Consider the following 27074-nt stretch of genomic DNA (forward strand, 5'->3'; position numbering starts at 1 on the left):
AATTTACCAGCTTGGACTTGGGCAAGTTTGTCTAACCTCTCCGGTTAAATACTTAGCTTGCGGTATTGTTGAAAGATTAAATGAAAACCAAACAAAATTCATTAGGCATTTTCATTATCACCTCACTGCCATTTCTCTCCATCCTAACACTGGCTTCCATCTCTTCCTGCCAGCATTGCTGCCATCTCAATTAGATATTCTACTTCACAGTTCCAACTTCCTCCAACAACCTGACCATTCCTCCTTCTCGAAAGACTCCTCTCCAATTGAGATCTTGGGATTAAGGGCTAGAATATGGTTGACATATAGAAAGGTACAGAATGCATATCAGCTGTCTCCACCACTGCCCTCAAAGCAGAATCAAAAAGGACACTGATAAGTGGCGTCTTTCAACTGACAGTAATGAATACAAGATAAGTGGAACAAACCATTTTTAGTCCAAGCTTCATTAGACAGTACTAACCTTGGAGAACAACAGGGCAACATCAGCAAGAATAAGATAGCAACTTGTAACACTCTGTGTAATGAATTAGGAGTAAAACTGCCTGTATTTAAATCCCAGCTCCACCATTTGCTGTGTAATCTCTCTAAGCTTTGGTCTTTGCATCTGTGAAATGCAAATAATAATAGTACTAATAGTAACTGATGTATTTTACTGTTATTGTAAGGCTTTTTTTTTTTTTTTTTTTTTTTGAGAGGGAGTTTTACTCTTGTTGCCCTGGCTGGAGTGCAATGGCGTGATCTCAGCTCGCTGCAACCTCTGTCTCCCAGGTTCAAGTGGTTCTCCTGCCTCAGCCTCCCGAGTAGCTGGGACTACAGGCATGCACCACCACACCTGGCTAATTTTTGTATTTTTAGAAGAGACGGGGTTTCACCATGTTGGCCAGGCTAGTCTGGAACTCCTGACCTCAGGTAATACGCCCAGCTTGGCCTCCCAGAGTGCTGGGATTACAGGCATGAGCCCCCACGCCTGTCCTGTAAGACTTATTAGAGGGTTTTTTTGTTTTGTTTTGTTTTGTTTTTATGAGACAGTCTCACTCTGTCGCCCAGGCTGAAGTGCAGTGGCGCAATCTCAGTTCACTGCAACCCCTGCCTCCTGGGTTCAAGCGATTCTCCTGCCTCAGCCTCCAGAGTAGCTGGGGTTACAGGCATGTGCCACCACGCCCGGCTAATTCTTGTGTTTTTAGTAGAGAGGGGGTTTCTCCATGTTGGCCAGGCTGGTCTCAAACTCCTGACCTCAAATGATCCACCCGGCTCGGCCTCCCAAAGTGCTGGGGTTACAGGTGTGTGCCACCACACCCAGCTAATTTTGTGTTTTTAGTAGAGATGGAGTTTCTCCATGTTAGTCAGGCTGGTCTCAAACTCCCGACCTCAGGTGATCCGCACGCCTCGGCCTCCCAAAGTGCTGGGATTACAGGCGTCAGCCACTGCACCCGGCCTTAGAGTTTTTATAAGAATTAAATTAAATAGGCTGGGTGTGGCCTATTCTATTTTCAAATGTGACCTCTCTGAGAAGATCACATTTGAAAAGAGACATGAATGAAGTAGCCACAGAAGATACCTGGGAGAAGAGATTCTAAGTAGAGGGATGGGAATGGCAAGGTAGTGATGTGACTAAAATGCACTGAGCAACTAAGAAGGGTAGGCAATGATACCTTAAGCAGTGTACTAGAGGGGGAAGGTGCTCACCTGGAGGAGAGAGAGTTCCTAGATTTTTGGCATATCATCCACACGATTCTATGCCTTAATCCAGAGAAACTGTCCCAGGTACCCTGGGAGAAAGAGATTATGGAAAAAAAGATGTAATAAATGGTAGAACCATATCAGTAGAGGAATCACTGGAGATGGAAAAAGAAGCTATGCATACTAATCATATTACACATCTCAACACAAATGGGGAAGCTGTTTTCTTCATTTTAACATAGCAGCAGGTAGAGACAGGACAACTACCACTATATGGTGGCAGGGGACTTCAACCAACTGATCCCGAGCCGAGACAGGCCAGAAACTAGAGCAGAAAAAATCCCATGTTTCAAATTGGAGGAAAAGAAGGCTGTTTTAATTTAAAAATATGTGATACAATTTTGTAAACCACATTAAATAGAAGCAGCTACCTATGGCTGAGATGCCAGTGGTTTTACTGGTACGTTATGATAAAGAGTTTCAGTAACTATTTATTGAGTGCCTATTGGCCAAACATTCCGGCGAGGTGCCAGAATAAAAAGAATTAATATAGTGTTAGGCACTGTAACTGTTTTGTTTTGTTTTTCTGAGACAAGAGTCTCGCTCTGTTGCCCAGGCTGGGGTGCAGTGGCACAATCTCAGTTCACTGCAACCTCCGCCTCCTGGGTTCAAGCAATTCTCCTGCCTCAGCCTCCCAAGTAGGGATTCCCTTTCCACCTTGTGTAAAAGAGCATGCACATTACTCTCTATCATTTGGCCTATTTTAAATTCTTCCCATACTCTGGTCACTGATATTATTTATTTATGTGTTTATTGCCTATCTCCCCTACTAACAATGTAAGTTCCATAAGGGCAGAAACTATTTTATTCACCATTCTATCCCTGTTACCTAGAGCAGTAGTAATATTCCATAACTATTTGTTGGTGAATCAGTCACATAAGTAAAAGGAGCTAGCAACAGTGGCCTGCACCAGTAGTCCTAACTACTACAGAAGCTGAGGCAGGAAGATTGTCTGAGCCCAGGAGTTTAAGTCCAGCCTGGACAACATAGCAAAACCCCATCTCTAAATAAATAAATAAAATAATTAACAGGAGCATTTAGAAGTCTGTTGTCTCCAACAATCTTCAGCCTCCATGTTTCTGGTCATTGTTCTCTCCATGGGACTACTGAAACCCTAGTGCAGGTAGACCCCAACTGGCCCCAACTCTCCAATCCTGCAGATACGCCTGAACATGTCTGAAATCTCTGGGCCTCTTACTCTCCATGTTTCTTCCCTGTGCCATGTATGTAAGAAAGTTGTTTGAGTTGGGTCAGAGCTTTAAATATTAGATAGGAACACTTCTGTGACAGCAGTAACCTTTAATATGTAAAAGAGAACAGCACATTAGCAAATTCTGTCTTAACTGACTTGAATATGTTAATTCTCAATGGTTTATTTACTGCTGCCTTCATTAAGGATTATTAAAGTATGTTTTTTTAGCTCGTCAAAGGGAAATTGTGTTTAGTCGCCAAGTTTAATTGCCACTTTTCATACTCTTTTGATGTACTAATAGCTCCTAATGGGGATCATTAGTTAAGAAATGAAAAAAAGAAAACAGGTTTCTTCAGAAATTCTAAGTCTGTTCCCACTACTTCCCTAACTCTTGGGGACTACAAGACACTTAGTTAAAAGCATAAAGCCGGGCGCGGTGGCTCATGCCTGTAATCCCAGCACTTTGGGAGGCCAAGGAGGGTGAATCACCTGAAGTCGGGAGTTTGAGACCAGCCTGACCAACGTGGAGAAACACCGTTTCTACTAAAAATACAAAATTAGCGGGGTGTGATGGTGCACGCCTATAATCCCAGCTACTTAGGAGGCTGAGACAGGAGAATTGCTTGAACCCAGGAGGCGGGGGTTGTGATGAGCCACGATCATGCCACTGCACTCCAGCCTAGGCAACAAGAGCGAAACACCATCCCAAAAAAAAAAAAAAAAAAAAACTATAATAAAATAAATAAAGAGGGTTCCTGGAGACTGGAATTGGGATTGGTGGTAGCTTCCCAATTATCTGATTACTTAAGACTTTATTCATAGCCAGAGTTTTTTTTTCCTTACTATTACATATATACCCATCCAGAATATTATTTCATACCCAGCCTTCCCTGTTGTCTCCCTCCACTACCAAGTCTCCCCTGCCAGTTGCTCTCCCTTTATTCAATTAAAGTGAAAAACAAAAGTGTTAGAATGATTTTTGCTTATATGTTGAACTTGATGCATGTTTTAAAAATATTAATTCCAGTGAGTTTTAGAAATTGAAATTATATGAAAGCAAAGTCCCAGGCTGGGCGGTGGCTCACACCTGTAAACTCAGCACTTTGGGAGGCCGAGGTGGACGGATTATGAGGTCAGGAGTTTGAGACCAGCCTGGCCAACATGGTGAAACTCCATCTTGACTAAAAATACAAAAAAATTAACCAGGTATGTAGGCGCGCACCTGTAGTCCCAGCTACTTAGGAGGCTAAGGCAAGAGAATTGCTTGAACCCGGGAGGCAGAGGTTGCAATGAGCCGAGATCACACCACTGCACTCCAGCTTGGGTGACAGAGCAAGACTCCGTCTCAAAACAAAAAACAAACAAAAAAAAGGGGCCAAGAGCAGTGGCTCACACCTGTTACCCCAGCACTTTGGGAGGCTGAGACAGGCAGATCACCTGAGGTCAGCAGTTCGAGACCAACCTGGCCAACATGGTAAAACCCCATCTCTACTAAAAAAAAAAATAATAATACAAAAATTAACTGGGCTGTGCACCTGTAATCCCAGCTACTCGGGAGGCTGAGACAGAAGAATGGCTTCAACCTGGGAGGGGAGGTTGCCGTGAGCCGAGATCACACCATTGCATTCCAGCCTGGGCAACAAGAGCGTAACTCCATCTCAAAAAAACAAAACAAAACAAAACAGATTAAAATTTGAATTACTTTAATATCTCAGTTCATTGCAACCTCCGCCTCCCAGGTTCAAGCAATTCTCTGCCTCACCCTCCTGAGTAGCTGGGATTATAAGTGCCCACCACCACGCCTGGCTAATTTTTTGTATTTTTAGTAGGGACGGGGTTTCACCATCTTGGCCAAGCTGGTCTTCAACTCCTGACCTCGTGATCCACCCGCCTCGGTCTCCCAAAGTGCTGGGATTACAAGCGTGAGCCACCGCGCCCGGCCCAGAATATTTTCACTAAGGGCAACTTTTTTTGGATTTTGGCACTATGTTGCTTTATACATGAATGAAAATTTGATAAACAATAATAATTATAATAGCTGCCAGGAGGTTTGCTAACTGCATTATAGCTATTGATTCAGTTAAGACTCACAAGAACCCTGTGAGGTAGGTATTATTATTTTCTCTATAGATAAGGAATTTGGAATTCAGAGAATAAGTAATTTGCTCAAGTCCACAGCAACCTTCAGCCTAAATGTGATCCCAGGTCTGACTCTAGAGCCCTGGCACATTATCAATATTGCTCTTCTAAGAAGGAACATTCTTATATGAAGTGACTAAACACTGGCAGAAGAAACTGCCAGGGAGCCGGGGGTGGTTGCTAATGCCTGTAATCCCAGCACTTTGGGAAACCGAGGCAGATAGATCACTTGAGGCCAGGAGTTCTGTCTCACAGAGTTCCATCTCAAAAATAAAATTTTTTAAAAAGCAGGGATTCTAGCAGCTGACCTCTAGTGACCTCATCTACCCCAAAGTTAGTACACCTAGAATTGTTACCCCTTATTTTAATTAGAAATATTATTAGTTGTAATTTATATTTAAAAATGAATAGGGCTGGGTGCAGTGGCTCACACCTGTTATCCCAGCACCTGGGGAGGCCAAGGCTGGAGGATCACTTGGGCTTAGGAGTTGGAGACCAGCCCATAGTGAGACACCATCTGTACAAAATATTTATTTATTTATTTATTTATTTAGAGACAGAGTTTCACTCTTATTGCCCAGGCTGGAGTAGCAGTGGCGCAGCCTCGGCTCACTGCAACCTCCGCCTTCCAGGTTCAAGTGATTCTCCTGCCTCAGCCTCCCAAGTAGCTGGGATTACAGACACCTGCCACCACACCCGGCTAATTTTTTGTATTTTTAGTAGAGATGGGGTTTCACCATGTTGGCCAGGCTGGTCTCGAACTCCTAACCTCAGGTGATCCACCCGCCTCAGCCTTCCAAAGTGCTAGGATTACAGGCATAAGCCACCATGCCTGGCCAAAAAATTTAAAAATTATCTAGGCATGGTGGCACACAGCTGTAGTCCTAGCTACTCGGATGGCTGAATGGGGAGGATTGCTTGAGCCCAGGAGGTTGAGGCTGCAGTGAGCCATAATTGCACCACTGCACTTAAACTTGGGTGACACATGTACTCTGAGTTCCGGGAAAACCCACACATCTACTTAACTTTGGGACTTTAATGTTCCTGTTAATGCCACCTGAATCAACCCTTTGGCCGTGACCTATGTCAGCCAATCAAAACTCAGCAACCAGGCTGGGCATAGTGACTCACACCTGTAATCCCAATATTTTGTGAGGCTGAGGTAGACAGATCATTTGAGCTCAGGAGTTCCAGACCAACCTGGGCAACGCGGTGAAACCCTGTCTCTACCCCACAAAAATACAAAAATTAGCCGGACATAATGGTGCCTGCCTGCAGTCCCAGCTATTTGGGAAGCTGAGGCGAGACAATGGCTTGAGCCTGGGAGGTGGAGGTTGTGGTGAGCCGAGATTGTGCCACTGCACTCCAGCCTGGGCGACCTCTTCTAAAAAATTATACACCCACACACACATATATATACGTACATATACACACAAATGTATGTGTACACATACACACACACACATATATATGCACCAGAAGATCACTTTTTAAATTTGTGTGAATATTCATATGCATACACGTGTGTAGAAAAAACACCACAAAGGCTGATGAGGTCTTCAGTTTGCTTAACTGTGTACACGTATTCAGTGTACATATATTACAGTTATCTAGTGAAAGCTATAAAATGTTTAAATGAAGACTAGGTTTTGGAATAAGTTAAAAAATAAGATAGTCTATCAGAAGTAGATTCTGAAGGAAACAAAAGCAAATAAAGAACAGCTGGATTTCTACTGGTAAGGGAGTTTGCTCTTTTTTAAAGAATAGCAAATGATTCCTTGTGGATCTGGAACTTACTCTGTCAACCTAAGGATGTGTTTTTGTGATTATCATCTCTTTATTCTAAAGCCAAGTGGAAAGAGAACAAAGCAATGAGAGGAAACTGATTAAAAAAACCTTTAGCTGATCAAGGTGGGAAATTAGGAAAACTAAATCTAAATAAACTCTTGAAGTCACTTTGTGTAGCAAGAGAATAGTCTGAACTTGATTATGATGAAGAAAATCCTTATAGAGTTCATGCTACCAGAAGAATTTTGAGACTACATTGGCGTGAAGTATGGGGACTATTAAGAATTATATGTCAGGGCACAGTGGCTCATGTCTGTAATCCCAGCACTTTGGGAGGCTAAGGCGGGCAGATCACAAGGTCAGGAGATCAAGACCATCCTGGCTGACACGGTGAAACCCCCTCTCTACTAAAAATACAAAAAATTAGCCAGGCGTGGTGGCACGTGTCTGTAGTCCCAGCTACTCGGGAGGCTGAGGCAGGAGAATCGCTTGAACCCGGGAGGCAGAGGTTGCAGTGAGACAAGATCATGCCACTGCACTCCAGCCTGGGCGACAGAGCAAGACTCTGTCTCACTTCTTCCAAGTGAGCACACAATCATTTCTACCTACAAATATTATAACTAAAAATTAATTATCAGGAACTCCTCAATATAACAATTTAAACAAATGTAAGGTGTACTAATTTATTTGCTTAACATTGTTTATTAAATACCTGTACTGGCTGATTTAATCCATAACATACTACATAGTCAGGTATCAGGGTTGGCTGCCAGATATGAACCTTTGGCCAAATGAGGGATGAAGTTACTTCATCTCTCATCCAGCTTTGCCAGATCCACTCACAAAGGTGACTGTCTACATTTTTAACCCTCTTTAGAAAAATATACAGAAGCTTCGCTATTTGAAACCAGTCTTCCTGTACTCCGTTTGTATTCTGAATCTTACTATTTATCTTTTCCGTCTTGACAATGTGATTTGTGAACTTAGCTTTGGATTCTGATTTTAGTTTATTTGGTTCTACATATTTTGGATCCTATCTTTGGCATGTTTTTTTAAATTCTTGTTCCATCCTGGGCTTGTATCTAATTCAAAATTCCTGAACTTGACACCCCCAAGCTCCACCCACAAAGCTTGTAAATAGATGTTATTTCTTAAGCCCTAGAGACTAAAACTACAGGGGAAATATTACCTCAGCTAGAAAAGCATCTTTCTTAGTCTCTTGATATGATCTCTTCTTAGGTGAAGGGTCCTCACATAAAAACATAAATTTGTTAATCCAAAAGACATTATGCAAGAGTTATCTGTTTGTACAGGCTTTTCCCCCAACAAGGCAAGAAGAACCTGCTAGACAAGTTGTCATTGCTGAACTAAGAAAAGACATTCCTGTGATACACACTTGAAATCTGCCTTTCATTGAATGCTCATCTCCTCATTTGCTCCCCAGGTACAGACAATTGCCTGCACAGTTTTGTCTGGTTCACCACTAGTTTAGCAGGAGGCACTAAGGTTTTTCTGTATCCTAGTTCTGTTCTGGTGTCTCACTGTTCACCTTTCCTGATTGTGTCACCACCCATTAGTCCAGGTACATGTTAATCTGCAGACATGAATGCACAAGGCACCAGGCATGTGCTTACTTAACATGAAGTTGCCTAAATGCTCTTATAAAACCTCATTGTGAGTATATGAATTTGATGCCAACTTGTTTGAATTATAATGTCAATTTTTCTTTCTTTCTTTTTTTTTTTTTTGAGATGGAGTTTCACTCTTGTTGCCGAGGCTGGAGTGCAATGGTGTGGTCTCAGCTCACTGCAACCTCCACCTCCCAGGTTCAAGCATTTCTCCTGCCTCAGCCTCCTGGGTAGCTGGTATTACAAGCATGCGCCACTACCTCCGGCTAATTTTTGTATTTTTAGTGGAGACGGGGTTTCACCATGTTGGCCAGGCTGGTCTCGATCTCCTGACCTCAGGTGATCCACCCACCTCAGCCTCCCAAAGTGCTGGGATTACAGGCATGAGCTACCGCACCCACCTAATGTCAAATTATTAACACTGATATCATGGGCCCAGAGCTGTTTGAGTTACTTAATATCTGACTATTTGGGAGTATCAATATAATGCTGTCTTTCTGGAAATGCCAATACTTTGCTACAATTTGAGAAGATTTTTACCCCAGATAGATTTCCCACCAGCTTGCAACAGTGCCTGAAATTCCACAAGAAATACTCATATCTTTTTGTCTTGAAAGGAACTCAAGCTAGCTATTAAAATGTATTCGTGTGTGTGTGTGTGTGTGTGTGTGTGTGTGTGTGTGTGTGTGTGTTTTAAAAGGTTAACCGCGGTGGCTCACGCCTGTAATCCCAGCACTTTGGGAGGCCGAGGCGGGCGGATCACGAGGTCAGGAGATCGAGACCATCCTGGCTAACACGGTGAAACCCCGTCTCTACTAAAAAATACAAAAAATTAGCCGGGCGTGGTAGCGGGCGCCTGTAGTCCCAGCTACTCGGGAGGCTGAGGCAGGAGAATGGCGTGAACCCGGGAGGCGGAGCTTGCAGTGAGCCGAGATCGCGCCACTGCACTCCAGCCTGGGCGACAGAGCGAGACTCCGTCTCAAAAAAAAAAAAAAATAAAAATAAAAAAATAAAAGGTTAACAATAATTTTCTGGAGAGAATGGATATAATGGTTATTTTTATATTCTTCATACTTTAACCTATTTTAAAATTTTTCTACAGGGAAGATATACACTTCTATTATCAGAAAAAAAATGCTATAGCAATTTTTATGAGGCCAGGTGTGGTGGCTCACACCTGTAATCCCAACACTTTAGGAGGCTGATTGCTTAAGGCCAGGAGTTTGATACAAGCCTGGGCAACATAGCACGACTCTGCCTCTACAAAATAAAACTAAAAAAAAATTATACACTCAAAGATGAGAAAAATCTAAAGCCATTATCAGATAGCAGCTTATTGAATGTATATTTCTCAAACCTTTTATATTAATGCTAGGCAGCTAGAACCGAGACCTTTTCAGAAATTGGCCTAAGATCCCAAAAGGAAGTAAATCCTCATATTGATAATGTTCTTGTTCTTAAGCAGAGTTTTTATTCTATTATATTTAACAACACCTTCTTTTGTATGTATCAAATATTACACTAAAATTTTTCTTTTTTTAATCCTGAAAGGGCCAAAGATAAACTTCCTATTTCTCCAGTATTTGCCCAAGCCTCCCATGGCAGGACTCACATACAGGGCCTTTTTTTTACAGCTTATGCTGCTATAAGTAGCATTTCTAAAAGCATTTCAGAAACTATGCCGGGCACAGTGGCTCACACTTGTAATCCCAGCTCTTTGCAGGCTGAGGCAAGAATGTGGCTTGAGCCCAGGAGTTTGAGGCCACAGTGAGCTATGATCATGCCACTGCACTCCAGCCTAGGTGACAGAGCAAGACCCTTTCTGTAAAAATAAAAAGTATTTGAGAAACTGGAACAGATAAGACAGACCAATATTAGGCTCAAGTTTTCCTCATATTATGGTAAAGTTGAAATTATTGAACTAGGCTGGGCATAGTAACTAACACCTGTAACCCTAGGACTTTGCAAGACTAAGGCAGGAGGATTGCTTGAGCCCAGGAGTTCAAGGCCAGCCTGGGCAGCATAGTGATAATCTGTCCCTAAAAAAAAATAATAATAACCATTCCTGGCCAACATCGTGAAACCGTGTCTCTACTAAAATACAAAAATTAGCTGGGTTTTTTGGTGCATGCCTGTAATCCCAACTACTTGGGAGGTTAAGGCAGAAGAATCACTTGAACCCAGGAGGCAGAGGTTGGAGTGAGCTGAGATTGCCCCACTGCACTCCAGCCTGGGTGACAGAGTGAAACTTCTTTTCTGAAACTGTCTCAAAAAAATAAAAATTAAAAGGCCAGGCACGGTGGCTCACGCCTGTAATCCCAGCACTTTGGGAGGCCAAGGCGGGCAGATCACGAGGTCAGGAGATCGAGACCATCCTGGCTAATACGGTGAAACCCCATCTCTACTAAAAATATAAAAAATTAGCCAGGTGTGGTGGCAGGCGCCTGTAGTCCCAGCTACTTGGGAGGCTGAGGCAGGAGAATGGCGTGAACCCAGGAGGCGGAGGCTGCAGTGAGCCGAGATCGCGCCACTGCACTCCAGCCTGGGCGACAGAGCGAGACTCCATCTCAAAATAAATTAAATTAAATTAAAATTAAAAAATATATATTAAAATTCAATGTAAAACAATTAAGTTATGATGATAAACATCATATGATATCAACTCACACAAGATTCACGGTCCTTTTCAATGTCAGGTAAATTCATCCTTGATTTCATGAAAATCCAGGGATTAAAGCAGAGTAGTTTCATCTAAGTGCAGCTAATGTCTATTCCATTTTCAGGTATGTCCATGGAGAACATACCTGAAAATGATATGTTCATGGAGAATCAACTTGCCTTTCATTCACTTCAACTTGTCTTTCATTCAAATATTCAGATATTTCATTTCAGATATTTCCTGAGCCATATGTTAGGTGCATGCCAAATTCGTGCTGGGGATATTGTGTTGAACAAACCAGGCATGGTTCCTGCCCTCATGGAGTTTACAGCCTAGTGTGGTCCTAGCATACCGCCATGCCAATAATGTGCAGTTGTTTTTCTTTTTTTCCAGAAGGATCTCACTCTGTTGCCTACGCTAGAGTGCAGTGGTGCAATCATAGCTCACTGCAGCCTCCAACTGCTCGCTCAAGCAATCCTCTTACCTCAGCCTCCCAAGTAGCTGGGACTACAGGCATGTGCCACCATAATCAGCTGAATTTTTAAAATTTTTTTTGTAGAAACGGGACCTCACTTTGTTTTCTGGGATGGTCTTTTATTATTATTATTATTATTTTTTTTTTTTTTTTTTGAGATGGAGTCTTGCTCTGTTGCCAGGCTGGAATGCAATGGCGTGATCTCGGCTCACTGCAGTCTCCACCTCCTGGGTTCAAGCGATTCCCCTGCCTCAGCCTCCCAAGTAGCTGGGATTAAAGGTGCATGCCACCATGCCTGGCTACTTTTTTTTTTGTATTTTAGTAGAGACGGGGTTTCACCATGTTGGCCAGGATGGCCTCGATCTCCTGACCTCATGATCCACCCGCCTCGGCCTCCCAAAGTGCTGGGATTACGGGCGTGAGCCACCATGCCCAGCCTCTGGGCTGGTCTTGAACTCAGGGCCTGAAGTGATCCTCTTACTTCCCCTCCCAAAGTGTTGGGATTACAGGTGTGAGCAACCATGCCTGGACTTTTTTTTTTGTTTTTTTGTTTTTTTTTTTTAAGTTATAGGTAGGGCCAGGGCTGGGCCCAGTGGCTCACTTCTATAATCCCAGCTATTTGGGAAGCCCAGGAGGGTGGATGGCTTGGGCTCAGGAATTCAAGACCAGCCCAGGTAACATGGCAAAACCCCATCTCTACTAAAACTACAAAAATTAGCCAGGCATGGTGGCCTGCACCTGTAGTCCCAGCCATTCAGGAAGCTAAGGTAGTAGGATCACTTGAGCATAGGAGGTGGAGGTTGCAGTGAGCCAAGATCATGCCACTGCACTCCAGCCTGGGCACAGAGCCAGACTCTGTCTCACGAAAAAATAAATATAAAAAAAATAAGGAGGCTGGGCACGGTGGCTCACTCCTGTAATCTCAGCACTTTGGGAGGCCAAGGTGGGCCAATCACTTGAGTCCGGGAGTTCAAGACCAGCCTTCAAGACCAGCCTGGGCAACATGGTAAAACCCTGTATCTACTAAAAAATAAATGATATTAGTAAATAAAATTTAAAAAAGATATAATTAACAGCTAGGCGCAGTGGCTCAGGCCTGTAATTCCAGCACTGTGGGAGGCCAAGGCAGGAAAATCTCTTGAAGCCAGGACTTGGAGACCAGCCTGAGCAACATGATTAGACTCCATCTCTACCAAAAATATACGGAAATTAGGCGGGCATGGTGGCATGGCACTTGTGGTGCCGGCTACTCTGGAGACTGAAGTGAAGGATCGCTTGAGCCCTGGAGGTGGAGATCGCAGTAAGTGGAGATTGCACCACTGCACTGCACTGCACCACTGCACTGTTGTCTGAGCAACAGAGGGAGACCCTCTTTAAAAAAAAAAAATGCTGGAACTCATAGATACAATGGATTGAGTGCTCAGGGTTTTCCCTAATCACTAGGTAAAACCAGTATGATTGATGTCTTTGTGAAGGTACTTTTCCAGCTATACCCAAGCTTTAATGCACAGGCAATCACCAGGAATCTTGGTAAAATGCAGACTGTGATCAGTAGGTATGTGTTGGATCTGAGATTTTGCGTTTCTTTTCTTTCTTTCTCTCTTTCTTTCTTTCTCTTTCTTTCTTTTTTTGACGGAGTCTCGCTCTTGCACCCAGGCTGGAGTGCAGTGGCGCAATCTCGGCTCACTGCAAGCTCTGCCTCCCGGGTTCACACCATTCTCCTGCCTCAGCCTCCTGCGTAGCTGGGACTACAGGCGCCTGCCACCATGCCTGGCTAATTTTTTGTATTTTTAGTAGAGACGGGGTTTCACCATGTTAGCCAGGATGGTCTCGATCTCCTGACCTCGTGATCCGCCCACCTTGGCCTCTCAAAGTGCTGGGGTTACAGGCGTGAGCCACCACGCCTGGCCTCTTTCTTTTTTTGAGAAGTAGTCTCACTCTGTCACCCAGGCTGGAGTGCAGTGGCACCATCTTGGCTCACTGCAACCTCCGTCTCCTGGGTTCAAGCAATTATCCTGCCTCAGCCTCCTGAGTAGCTGGGATTACAGGTGCGTGCCACCATGCCCGGCTAATGTTTTTTGTATTTTGAGTAGAGATGGGGTTTCGTGATGTTGGCAAGGCTGGTCTTGAACTCTTGACCTCAGGTGATCCACCCACCTTGGCCTTCCAAAGTGCTGGAATTACAGGCATTAGCCACCACGCCTGGCCAGATTTTGCATTTCTAATAAACTCACAGATGCTGCCTGTGCTGATGGTCCACTGATCCCATTTTGAGTGCAAGGAGTTAGACTATGTCATCAGGAGAATATCAGCTGAGGCTCCTTCAGGTGTTTCTGTGTGAGGGCTGTCCTGTCCTCCATATAGTATATAGCTTCTCCCCACCTTGGCCAGCACAATCTCTGTTCCACCCAGCCCCCAGCTCTTTAACAGGTTTTACACACACACACACACACACACGCACGCATGCGCACACACACATATGTATTTTGTTTGTTTGTTTTTGAGACAGGGTCTTGCTCTGTCGTCAGGCTGGAGTGCAGTGGTGTGATCACAGCTCACTGCAGTCTCAACCTCCCAGGATCAAACCATCCTCCCACCTCAGCCTCCCGAGGAGCTGGGACTAGAGGTGCATGCCACTATGCCTAGCTAATTTTTGTTTTGTTTTGTTTTTGAGAAGGAGCTTCACTCTTTTTGCCCAGGCTGGAGTACAATGGTGCGATCTCAGCTCAATGCAACCTCCACCTCCTGGGTTCAAGCGATTCTCTCTGCCTCAGCCTCCCAAGTAGCTGGGATTAAAGGCACCTGCCACCACGCCCGGCTAATTTTTTGTATTTTTAGTAGAGATGGAGTTTCACCATGTTGGCCAGGCCAGTCTCGAACTCCTGACCTCACGTGATCCTACCCGCCTCGGCCTCCCAAAGTGCTGGGGTTACAGGCCTGAGCCACCGTGCCCAGCTGTGCCCAGCTAATTTTTAAATTGTTTGGACAGACAGATGCAGGGGGGCGGGTCTCCCTATGTTGCCTAGGCTGGTCTCTAGCTCTTGGCTTCAAACAGTCCTCTCACTGTGGCTCCCAAAGTGCTGGGATTACAGGCAGGAGCCACTGTGCCCCGCCTTCAACGGGTTTCTTGTTCTGAGATCTGAGGGTGTTTGCCGGACCCACAGCTGCCTGACCCAGGGCCTGTTTCCTATCTCAGGAGGGGCCTTTTGTGCTACTTCTCCTTGAGATGCTACTCCCTCCCATCCCCCAGGAAGTGATATATGGCCTCTCCTCCCTTTTGCAGGGATACTTGGCAACCAGACCCTTTGTGTATTTATGGCCCATTAACAAACTTTATCTAAGAGATAAGAAAGATCAGTGAAAACCAGCTGCCCTTTGTTCAGATCATTTCACTTTGAAATAAGACTTACCCCTCTCTATTTTTAGTCTGCTGTTTATTTTTTAGGTTTGGATAAGGTGATTATAGCCCAAGGCTTGTTTTGATCTTTGTTCCTTAAGCTCTGGGGTGATTGGTAAACATTTTAGAAGCCAGTGGCTACTAGCTTTTATTTTAGCTTTTTCAGGATCATAGAATTGTAGACTTCGACCGTAGAAAAGGGCTTTCAAGGAGTTGTAGCTTGGCCGCCTTTATCTGACAAATAGGAAACAGGAGTTTTCTGTCAGGAGCCCATGGAGTTTCTGTACCTTACCAAAGACTACACAATTTAGGGCCAACTGGGCTGCTAGAGTCCCTCAGACCTTTTAAACTGTGCTCCAAGGAGCTGCTTAGACCTGCCTGCCCTGATATGTTTGTGTTTGGAGGAGTGGAGATAAAGGAGTACCTCAAGCAAAGCAGCGCCATTCATAACACTTTCATCCATTTCACATCCATTTCATACAATCTAAGATTTTAGAACTTGGATTTTATTTGAACAATGAGCTTTATATCTTAAAAAAATTAATCATTTTATTTCACCTTGATGTCTGCAAATTAGTCTTTATTAAATATCTGTAGTTTAAGAGTCACATTTTTCTATTCTCATTTTACATGCAGAGTTTGAGCCAGAGCTAAAATTCTGTATCTGTGGAAAAGCTAAAGAAAGGAAGTCTGACACTTAGAACATTTAAATACAATATTTAAATACCCATTTTATCTTAGGCAGGAACTCATATTGTAAAGATATGTCTTACATTTAGAAAGACAGAACATGCATCATCTTATCTAGTCACTGTTAGCATTTTTATGATACTTTTCCAACTCTTACATTGAAAGTTATACACATTGATTTTCACCCAAGCCTTGGGAAATTAAAAACCCTTGTTGAGATACAATTTACTTAACACGTAATTCTCCAATTTAAGCTGTACAATTCAATGTCTTTTAGCCTATTCACAGACTTGTGCACCTATCTCCACTATCTAAATCCAGAACATTATCATCATTCCAAAAAGAAACCCTGTTGGCTGGGCGTGGTGGCTTATGCCTGTAATCCCAGCACTTTGGGAGGCCGAGGCAGGCAGATCATGAGGTCAGGAGATGGAGACCATACTGGCTAACACGGTGAAACCCCGCCTCTACTAAAAATACAAAAATTGGCCGGGCGCGGTGGAACGCACCTGTAGTCCCAGCTACTCAGGAGGCTGATGTAGGAGAATCGCTTGAACTGGGGAGGCAGAGGTTGTAGTGAGCCGAGATCACGCTGCTGCACTCCATCCCCCCCCCAAAAAAAGGATGCTTCAAGATGAAGCTGAACATTTCCTTCCCAGCCACTGGCTGCCAGAAACTCATTGAAGTGGATGATGAATGCAAACTTCGTACTTTTTATGAGAAACGTACGGCCACAAAAGTTGCTGCTGACACACTGGGTGAAGAATGGAAGGGTTATGTGGTCCGAATCAGTGGTGGGAACGACAAATAAGGTTTCCCCATGAAGCAGGGTGTCTTGACCCACGGCCGTGTCCACTTGCTACTGAGTAAGGGGCATTCCTGTTACAGACCAAGGAGAACTGGAGAAAGAAAGGGAAAATCAGTTCATGGTTGCATTGTGATTGCCAATCTGAGCATTCTCAACTTGGTTATTGTAAAAAAAGGAGAGAAGGATATTCCTGGACTGACTGATACTATGGTGCCTCATCACCTGGGACCCAAAAGAGCTAGCAGAATCCATAAACTTTTCAATCTCTCTAAAGAAAGCCCTTAAAGAAGGTAAGAAACCTAGGACCAAAGCACCCAAGATTCAGCGTCTTGTTACTCCATGTGTCCTGCAGCACAAACGGCGGTGTATTGCTCTGAAGAAGCAGCATACTAAGAAAAATAAGGAAGAGGCTGCAGAATATGCTAAGCTTTTGGCAAGAGAATGAAGGAGGCTAAGGAAAAGCGCCAGGAACAAATTGTGAAGAGACGCAGACTTTCCTCTCTGCGAGCTTCTACTTCTAAGTGAGTAAAAAATAAATAAGATCAGACTCACAAAAAAAAAAAAAAAAGAAAAAAGAAAAAGAAAAAAAACCCTGTTACTCCCATTGCCCTCTTCCCGGCCCCTGGCAATCACTAATCTCCTTCTTATATCTATAGATTGCTTATACTGGATATTTTATTTAAATGAAATCATACAATATGTGGCCTTTTGTGTCTGGCTTCTTTCACATGTGTAATGTTTTCAAGTTTCATCCATATTGTAGCATGTATCAGTACTCATTCTTTTTATGCCTGGATAGTAACTCATTGTATGGCTATACCACGTTTTGTTTATTCATTCATTATTTGATTGAAATTTGAGTGTTTTCCACCTTTTGGCCATTATAAATGATACTGCTATGATCAATGATGTATAAGAATTTGGCCAGGCAGGGTAGCTCAAGCCTGTAATCTCAGCACTTTGGGAGGCTGAGGTGGGCGGATCACTTGAGCTCAGGAGTTGAAGACCAGCCTGGCCAACATGGTGAAACCCCATCTCTACTAAAAATACAAAAACTAGCTGGGCAAGGAGGCGGGTGCCTGTAATCTTAGCTACTCAGGAGGCTGAGGCAGAAGAATCGTTTGAACCCAGGAGGTGGAGGTTGCAGTGAGCTGAGATTGCACCATTGCACTCCAGCCTAGGCAACAGAGCAAGACTCTGTCTCGAAAAACAGAATTTGAGTACTTGTTTTTAATTCTTTTGGATATATACCTAGGAGTAGAATTTCTGGGTCATATGTTAATTCTGTGTTTTAACTTCTGAAGGAACCACCAAATAGTTTTCCACAAAGGCTGTACCATCCTACATTTCTTCTAGCAATGTACAAGAGTTCCAATTTTTCCATATCCTCACCATTTATATATCTACACTATAAAAAGAACAGCCTTATTAGATATATGATTTGCATGTATTTTCTCCCATTCTGTGATTTGGCTTTTCATTTTCTCGATGGTGTCCTTGGAAGGAAAAAGTTTTATATTTCGGTGATGTTCAATATGTAGAATTAAATTTACAGGAGGCCATTGAGTTGGACTGAGTTCCTGCCCTAGGCCTAACAGACCCCACCACAATGGAGTTACTTATGCTGAAATTGCATGTCATGTCACTAAGTCAAAACTAAGATCTTTATCTGACCTTCTGAGAAATCAGGAGAGAGAGAGAGAGAGAATAGCCAAATCCTCAAACAGGCCAGTTTTAGCTGGCATGATAAGGAAATCCCCTCTGCCTGTCTATAAAAGCTATCTCTGGCATGATAAGGAGGTCTTCTCTGCCTGTTTATAAAAGCAATCTCTTCTGCTTTGTTCATTGGAAGACTCATTCTGTTTTATAGAATGATATATTGCCTGAGTTTAGAATCACAAATAAGTAACAATTAAGATTTTTAAACTTAATGTGTTGTAATTTTGTCTTTTGACAAATATATTCATTTGTTCTTTTGTTGTTTGTGCTTTTGATGTCATATCCCAGAAACCATTGTCTAATGAAAGCTCCTGAATATGTACACATAAGTTTTCTTTTAAAACTCTAATAGTTTTTGCTCTTACATTTGGGCGTATGGTCCATTTTGATTTTATTTATTTGGGTTTTTTTTAGATAGGATCTTGCTCAACTGCCCAGGCTTCAGTGCAATGGCACAATCATGGCAGTTGGCTCACTGCAACTTCCAAAACTCTTAGGCTCAAGCAATCCTCCTGTCTCAACCTCCTGAATAGCTAGGACTACAGATGCTCGCCACCACACATGGCTAATTTTTACAATTTTGTAAGAGACAGGGTATTTGTGTGTGTGTGTGGGTGTGACAGGGTCTTGCTCTGTTGCCCAGGCTGGAGTACTGTGGCATGATCAGCTTGCTGGACTCAAGTGATCCTTCCATCTTAGGCTCCTGAGTAGCTGGAACTACAGACACACACCACCATGCCCAGGTAATGTTTTTATTTTTAGTACGGACGAAGTCTCACTATATTGTTCAGGCTGGTCTTGAACTCCTGGGCTCAAGCAATCTTCCCACCTCAGCCTCCCAAAGTGCTAGGATTACAGGACAAAGCCACTATGCCTAGCCTGGAGTTAATTTTTGTATGTGAAGTGAGCTAGGGTTCCAACTTCATTTTTTTTTTTCATGTGGCATCCACTTGTTTCAGCATTATTTGTTGAAAAGATAGTTTATGTGGGTCAAGTTTTAGGACTGCAACCTGGGACCTTTAATTAAGTTGCCTTGAATATATGCCATGATCAGCAGCAGTCACAGGTGAATTTTTTTTTTTTTTTTTTTTTTTGAGAAGGAGTCTTGCTCTGTCACCCAGGCTGGAGTCCAGTGGCACGATCTTGGCTCACTGCAAGCTCCGCGTCCCGGGTTCACACCATTCTCTTGCCTCAGCCTCCCAAGTAGCTGGGAGTACAGGCATCCGCCACCACGCCTGGCTAATTTTTTTGTATTTTTAGTAGAGACGGGGTTTCACTGTGTTAGCCAGGATGGTCTCGATCTCCTGACCTCGTGATCTGCCCGCCTCGGCCTCCCAAACTGCTGGGATTACAGGTGTGAGCCACCATGCCCAGCCTACAAGTGAATTTTTAAAGAAAAAAAGAAGAGGTAGTTCCTAAGTTGTTTACCAAGAATTTCCCATAAAATAACATAAACTATTAATTGGCTATGCATTGACTTTTCTTTTTAATTTAATTAAATTCTATTTTATTTTATTTTATTTTATTTTATTTTATTTTATTTTATTTTATTTTATTGAGACAGGGTTTTGCCATGTACCTAGGCTAGTCTTGAACTCCTGGACTCAGGGGATCCACCTGCCTTGGCCTCCCAAAGTGCTGAGATTACAGGCATGAGCTACCATGCCTGGCTTGTTTTTGCTTTTGATTTTGTTTAAGATAGGGTCTCACTCTCGCTTAGGTGGACCGTACTGGTGCAATCACTGATCACTGCAGCCTCCACTTCCCAGGCTCAAGCAGTCCTCTCACCTCAGCCCTGTAAGTATCTGGGTGTGTACCACCACACCTAGCTAATTGTTTTTTTAATTTTTTGTAGAGATGGGTTCTCTCTATGTTGCCCAGGCTGGTCTGGAACTCCTGGGCTCAACCAGTCCTCCTGCCTCTGCCTCCAAAAGTGTTGAGATTACAGGTGTCAGCCACCGTGCCTGGCCCCAAATCCCTTTAAACAATTGCCCCCCTGGACGTGTATGTTGGGTGGGTGGGGGAGCTTGACATACTCATGTCTCTCTGGACTCAATAAATTTTGCATCTCAATGTCCCAGACTGCTGTGAGCTATTTTTCTTTACTCAGAAATCAGAATGCAGGCTGGGCATGGTGGCTCATCCCTGTAATCCCAGCACTTTGGTAAGCCTAGGTCAGAGGATAGCTTGAGCCCAGGAGTTTGAGATCAGCCCTGGCCACATAGCAAGACCCAATATATACAAAATTTAAAAAATTAGTTGAAGCCTGGTACCGTGATTCACGCCTATAATCCTAGCACTTTGGGAGGCCGAGGCAGGTGGATCACCTGAGGTCAGGAGTTCGAGACCAGCCTGGCCAATATGGCAAAACCCTGTCTCTACTAAAAATACAAAAATTAGCTGGGCATGGTGGTGAGCACCTATAATCCCAGCTACTCAGGAGGGTGAGGCAGGAGAATCGCTTGAACCCAGGGAGCAGAGGTGCAGTGAGCTGAGATCACACTACTTCACTTCAGCCTGGGCCAAAGAGTGAAACTGTCTCAAACAAACAAACAAACAAAAAATTAGTTGGGTATAGTGGCATGTACCTGTAGTCCCAGTTACTTGGGAGGCTGAGGTAGGAGGATGGCTTGAGCCTGGAAGGTCAAGGCTTCAGTGAGCCCTGATCTCATCACTGCACTCCAGTCTGGGTGACAGAACAAGACCCTGTCTCAAAAAAAAAAAAAAAAAAAAAAAAGCCAGTTGTGGTGGTAAGAGTCTGTAGTCCCAACTACTTAGGAGGCTGAGGTGGGAGGATCACTTGAGCCCAGTAGTTTGAGGCTGCAGTAAACTGTGATTGCACCACTGCGCTCCAGCCTGGGGGACAGAGCGAGACCCTGGCTCATAAATAAATAAGAAGTCAGAATATTTGTGTCCTCAAATTTTATTCTTCCTCTTCCTGATTGTATTGGCGATTCTTAGTCCTTTGCATTTCCAAACTATTCAGAATCAGCTTGTTGATTTCTGCAAAGAAGACAGCTGGGATTTGGAGAGGAGTGGTGTTAAATGTGTAGATCAGTTTGGGGAGTACTGCCATCTTAACAATGTTAAGTCTTCCAATCCATGAACATACGATGTCTTTCCATTGATTTAGATCTTTTAAAATTTATTTCAGCAATGTTTGTAGTTTTCAGAGTACCCATTATGCAATTCTTTTGTTAAATGTATTTCTTTGTATTTTATTTATTTATTTATTTTGAGACAGAGTCTTGCTCTGTCACCCAGGCTAGAGTGCAGTGGTGTGATCTCGGCTCACTGCAACCTCCGCCTCCCAGGGTTCAAGCAATTCTCCTTGAATCGCTCAAGGAGGTTGAGAATCTTGAGTCTCAACCTCCCAAGTAGCTGAGACTACAGGTGCATGCTACCACACCCTGCTAATTTTTATATTTTTAGTAGAGAAGAGGTTTCACCATGTTGGCCAGACTGGTCTGAAACTCCTGACCTCAGGTGATCTGCCTACCTCAGCCTCCCAAAGTGCTGGGATTACAGGCATGAGCCACCACGGGCAGCTGTATTTTTGTTTTTAATTTATTTTTTTGAGACAAGGTCTCACTCTGTCACCCAGGCTGGACTTCAATGGTGCAATCATAGCTCACTGCAGCCTCAACTTCCTGGACTCAAGCCCTTTTCCCACCTTAACTTCCTGAGTAGCTAAACTACACAGCTGCATGCCACGACACCCAGCACTTTTTTTTTTTTTGAGACAGAATCTGGCTCTGTTGTCCAGGCTGGAGTGCAGTGGCTCAATTTTGGCTCACCGCACCTCCACCTCCTGGGTTCAGGTGATTCTCCTGCCTCAGCCTCCTGAGTAGCTGGGATTACAGGGGCCCGCCACCATGCCTGGCTAATTTTTGTATTTTTAGTAGAGATGGGTTTTCACCATGTTGGCCAAGCTGGTCTTGAACTCCTGACCTCAGGTGATCCTCCCAAACTGTTGGGATTACAGGTGTGAACCACTGCGCCAGACCTCACCCAGCAAATTTTTTTTTTAGACGGAGTCTCTCTCTGTCGCCTAAGCTGGAGTGCAATGGCATGATCTTGGCTCCCTGCAGTCTCTCTCTCGATCACCTGACCTCGTGATCCGCCCGCCTCGGCCTCCCAAAGTGCTGGGATTACAGGCATGAGCTACTGTGACTGACTTTATCTCCTCTGTTATTTATAAACCACCTTTGATGAAAGAGAATTTTTTTTTCTTGAGATGGAGTCTCCGTCTGTCGCCCAGGCTGGAGTGCAGTGGCGTGATCTCGGCTCACTGCAACTTCTGCCTCCTGGGTTCAAGCAATTGTCCTGCCTCAGCCTCCTGAAAATTTTCTGTATACAAGATCATACAACCTGCAAGTAGAGATTGTGTTACTTCTTATTTTCCAATCTGGAGACCTTGTATTTATTTATTTTCTTGCCTAATAGCCCTCACTGGAACCTCCAGTGCACCGTTGAATGTCAGTGGCAAAGTGGACATGCTTGTCTTATTTCTGATGTTAGAGGAAAAGCATTCAATCTTTCACCATTAAGTATGATGTTAGTGATGGGGTTTTAGCTATGTCTACAATACCAATGCATATCCTAGTAGAGATGTTCCAGCTGAGGGTGGAAATAGAGAACAGAGGTCAGAATAAAAAGCTGGGCTACATTTGGGAATCTTCAGTATTCAGATGAGAGTTGAAGTCATGGAAACTTAATAAGATTGTCCAGGGCAGATCACACAGGATGAGAAGAGGATTGGGGATTGATACGGTTTGGTTTTGTGTCTCCACTCAAATCTCATTTTGAACTGTAATTCCCATGTGTTGTGGGAGGGACCTGGTGGGAGGTGATTGGATCATGGGGGTGGTTTCCCCTATGCTGTTCTCGTAATAGCGAAGGAGTTCTCATGAGATCTGATGGTTTAAAAGTGGCAGTTTTCCCTGCGCTCACTCTCTCCTGCCGTCTTGTGAGGAAGGTGCTTGCTTCACCTTCTCTTTCCACCATGATTGTAAGTTTCATAAGGCCTCCCCAGCCATGCATAACTGTAGTCAACTTAACCTCTTTCCTTCATAAATTACCCAGTCTCAGGCAGTTCTTTATAGCAATATGAGAATGGACTAATACAGAGAATTGGTACTAACAGAGTGAGGTACTGCTATAAAGATAACCTGAAAATGTGGAAGTGACTTTGGAACTCGGTAATGAGCAGAGGTTGGAACAGCTTGGAGGGCTCAGAAGAAGACAGGAAGATGTGGGAAAGTTTGGAGCTTACTAGAAACTTGTTGAATGGTTTTGACCAACATGCTGATAGTGATATGGACAATAAAGTCCAGGCTGAGGTGGTCTTAGGTGGAGATAAGGAACTTTTTGGGAACTGGAGCAAAAGTCACTTTGCTATGCTTTAGCAAAGAGACTGGTGGCATTTTGCCCCTGCCCTAGAAATCTGTGGAACTTTGAACTTGAGAGAGATGATTTAGGGCATCTGGCAGGAGAAATTTCTAAGCAGCAAAACATTCAAGAGGTGATCTGGATTTTTCTGAAAGCATACAGTCACATACGGTCACAAAGAGATGTTTTGAAATTGGAATTTTTGTTTTGTTTTGTTCTTTTGAGATAGAGTCTTGCTATGTCACCCAGGCTGGAGTGCAGTGGTGCGATATCAGCTCAGTGCTTTCTATGCTAAAACCAGAAAAGTCCCAAACAAGTTAAGACATATTGGTCACTTTTAGGAATACATGAATAAATACCTTTTCCCAAAGAGACTGAAGGAAGTTGAAATGCAATGGTGAGTTGAGATTGCAGTTCCTAGGCTGCCCTACCAATACTTAGCAAATTCATAAGTCATGTAAGAACTTTTTCTAAGCCTTGAAAGTATGTTTGTTTAGTCCCTGAAATCTGACCACTCGTCTCCTTTTTATTTATTTATTTATTTATTTTTGAAATTGAGTCTCATCTGTTGCCCAGGCTGGAGTGCAATGGCGCTATCTTGGCTCACTGCAACCTCCGCCTCCCGAGCTCAAATGATAACTTCTCTCCTTTTCATCTTACATTCCATAGCCTGGAGCCCCTGTCTGCTGTGAGAGGTAGGATGTGGGTAAGGCAGGTGGACAGCTCCAGGGCAACAGAGACAGCGGAGACTTCTTGCACAAGAAGAGGAGCTGGGCCAGACCTTTCAAAGCTCCTCCAGAAATAATAGCTGGGGCATTTATGAAAGGGAAGCAGGTATCAGCAGCAGAAGGGCCCAGGAGCAAGAATAGTGAAGCACAAGGGGCTGCTTGTTTGTGCTGTCATTTGCAAGTCAGGAACTGCTTGACTTTACAAACATTTTATCACTCATGACTATTTTAAGAGAATTTCCGTCACAGGAAGTCCACTTCTAATCATTTCCACTAAGGGCACAATCAGGAATGTATGCAAATATATGTACAAAGAAGAAAAAATATTGATTACAGTTTTATAGTAGTAAAGATCTCCAAGAGAAAGTGATACTTAATTGAGCTGAGCCTTGAAGGGTAAATAGGAGTTAGCCAGGTATGTAGGGTGGGGAAGAGTAAGAAGGGAAGTTAGAGGGAACAGCATGTGCCAAGTTACAGAGATAGGACAGAATGTATTGGGGAACAATAGGAAATTGGATATTACTGGAGCAAAGGATACACTGTGAATGGGGGAAGGGACAAGGCTGGGAGGAAAAACTCTGAGGCAGAACAGAATTATAATGCCAGTTTTTAAAATCATAGTCATTTTCCTCTTTGAGTGAAAAAAACCCACATTCTTTAGGTTGGCATGTATACACAGAGAGATAAGAAATCTAACTCTGTATGCAGAAAATTCAAACCAAGGGAAGTAGTGAATTATCCTTGAGTTTAAATGTTATTTGAAATAATAAAATAGGGTGATTAAAGAGTCCTACTACTTTGATGTCAGATGAAGTCTTGTCTATGTATAATACACTGGTCAAAGTTCAAGAACTGGTTATCTTAATAAAAACACTACTCTCTTCTTTGCAAGATCATCGCAATGGCTCCAGAATTATTGGGGTAATACATTTTGTTTTTCATGTAAAAAGTTATCTTTTTATTTATTTTGACACGGAGTCTTCTCTGATGCACAGGCTGGAGTGCAGTGGCACAATCTCAGCTCACTGCAACCTCCGCCTCCCGGGTTCAAGCAATTCTCCTGCCTCAGCCTCCCGAGTAGCTGGGACTACAGGCATGTGCCACCACGCCCAGCTAATTTTGTATTTTTAGTAGAGACAGGGTTTCACTATGTTGGCCAGGCTGGTCTCAAACTCCTGATCTCAGGTGATCTGCCCACCTCGGCCTCACAAAGTGCTGGGATTACAGGTGTGAGCCATGGCGCCTGGGCCAAAAGTTATCTTTTCAGTCAAGTTGATCAAAAAGTAAAATTTTGCTTATTGCTAATGGATCTATTTACATAATAAGAAATTTCTCTAAATTTATCATTATCACGTTGTCTCAGTCATTACCTGCTGTTGTTACCACTTGCCTGTTCTTAAACTCCACTTACTTTTTGCAACTCATCTTTTTGTTACTTCTGCTGCTAAATAATCTTCGCAAAGGAAGTTTTTTTTTCCTACCTCTTGTCATCACTTACTTAATTGTTCCCTGACCACAGAGATCAAAACCAAAATAATGTACCACCATCACTGTAGGGGATGGAAAAACACACACGAACCTTTTTCTTCTACCCTCCTAGGTTCTCCAGCTGGAGTCCTGGGAATCAAACTGATAAAAGATAAATTAAAAAGAGAAAAACAGAGTTTTTTAACATGTACAGCACACATACACACAAGAGAAACTCAGTAATGAGTAACTCAAAGGGGTGGTTAAAATCCGGGGCTTATATAGCATCTTAACATGGAACAATATATTTGTAGAGAAGTGACAAGAGAAAGGGGTTACAGCTTTTAGGGGCAGCAAACTGTGGGGAGGTAAATATGTGGGGGAGAAACCACTGGAAGATAAAGGTTATTTTATTTCTTTAGAGGCAGGGTCTCGCTCCATCGCCCAGGTTGGAGTGCAGTGGCTCCATCTCGGCCCACTGCAACCTCCACCTCCCAAGTTCAAGTGATTCTCTTGCCTCGGCCTCCTGAATAGCTGGGATTATAGACACCTGCCACCATACCCAGGTATTTTTATTTTATTTTATTTTTAGTAGAGATGGGGTTTCAGGCTAGGCACAATGGCTCATCCCTGTAATCCTAGCACTTTGGGAGGCAGAGGTGAGCAGATCCCTTGAGCTCAGAAGTTCGAGACCGACCTGAGCAACATGGAGAAACCCCATCTCTACCAAAAATACAAAACAATTAGCTGGGCATGGTGACGCATTCCTGTGGTCCCAGCTACTCAGAGAGGCTGAGGCGGGAGTATTGCTTGAGCCTGGGAGGCAGAGTTTGCAGTGAGTTGAGATCATGTCACTGCACTCCAGCCTGGGTGACAGAGTGAGACCTTATCTCAAAAAAAAAAAAAAAAAAAAAAAAAAAAAGAGAGATGGGATTTCACCATGTTGGCCAGGTTGGTCTTGAACTCCTACCCTCAAGTGATCCACCCACCTTGGCCTCCCAAAGTGCTGGGATTACAGGCCTGAGCCACAGTACCCAGCCAAAGGTTATCTTAGTAAAGTTTTTTATGTGGATTCCTCTTTCAGTGCTATGTCTGATCCCTGTCCTCTTAGTCTGGACTAAGAGTCAGGAATGATTGAGTTGTTCTCCTTTTCATGGAGGGGAAGGGAGACACCCTTACAATTTATATCCTGTTCTTAGCCAGACAGAGGAAAGAAGCCCAAGAGGTTTTTCTTTTTTTAATTGGAGAC

At 43.5% G+C, this 27074-nt stretch overlaps 1 protein-coding gene and 1 pseudogene across 4 annotated transcripts in view; both read left to right on the plus strand.

Moving 5' to 3' along the window:
* The window catches only part of PLIN2 (perilipin 2), a 118695-nt gene that overhangs the window by 13274 nt on the left and 78347 nt on the right, over positions 1 to 27074 (plus strand). The window lies entirely within an intron of this gene.
* On the plus strand, positions 15762 to 25153 carry LOC100972739 (small ribosomal subunit protein eS6-like; annotated as a pseudogene).

This window comes from Pan paniscus, chromosome 11 (genome assembly GCF_029289425.2).
Source record: "Pan paniscus chromosome 11, NHGRI_mPanPan1-v2.0_pri, whole genome shotgun sequence".
In the NCBI taxonomy this organism is placed as follows: domain Eukaryota; kingdom Metazoa; phylum Chordata; class Mammalia; order Primates; family Hominidae; genus Pan; species Pan paniscus.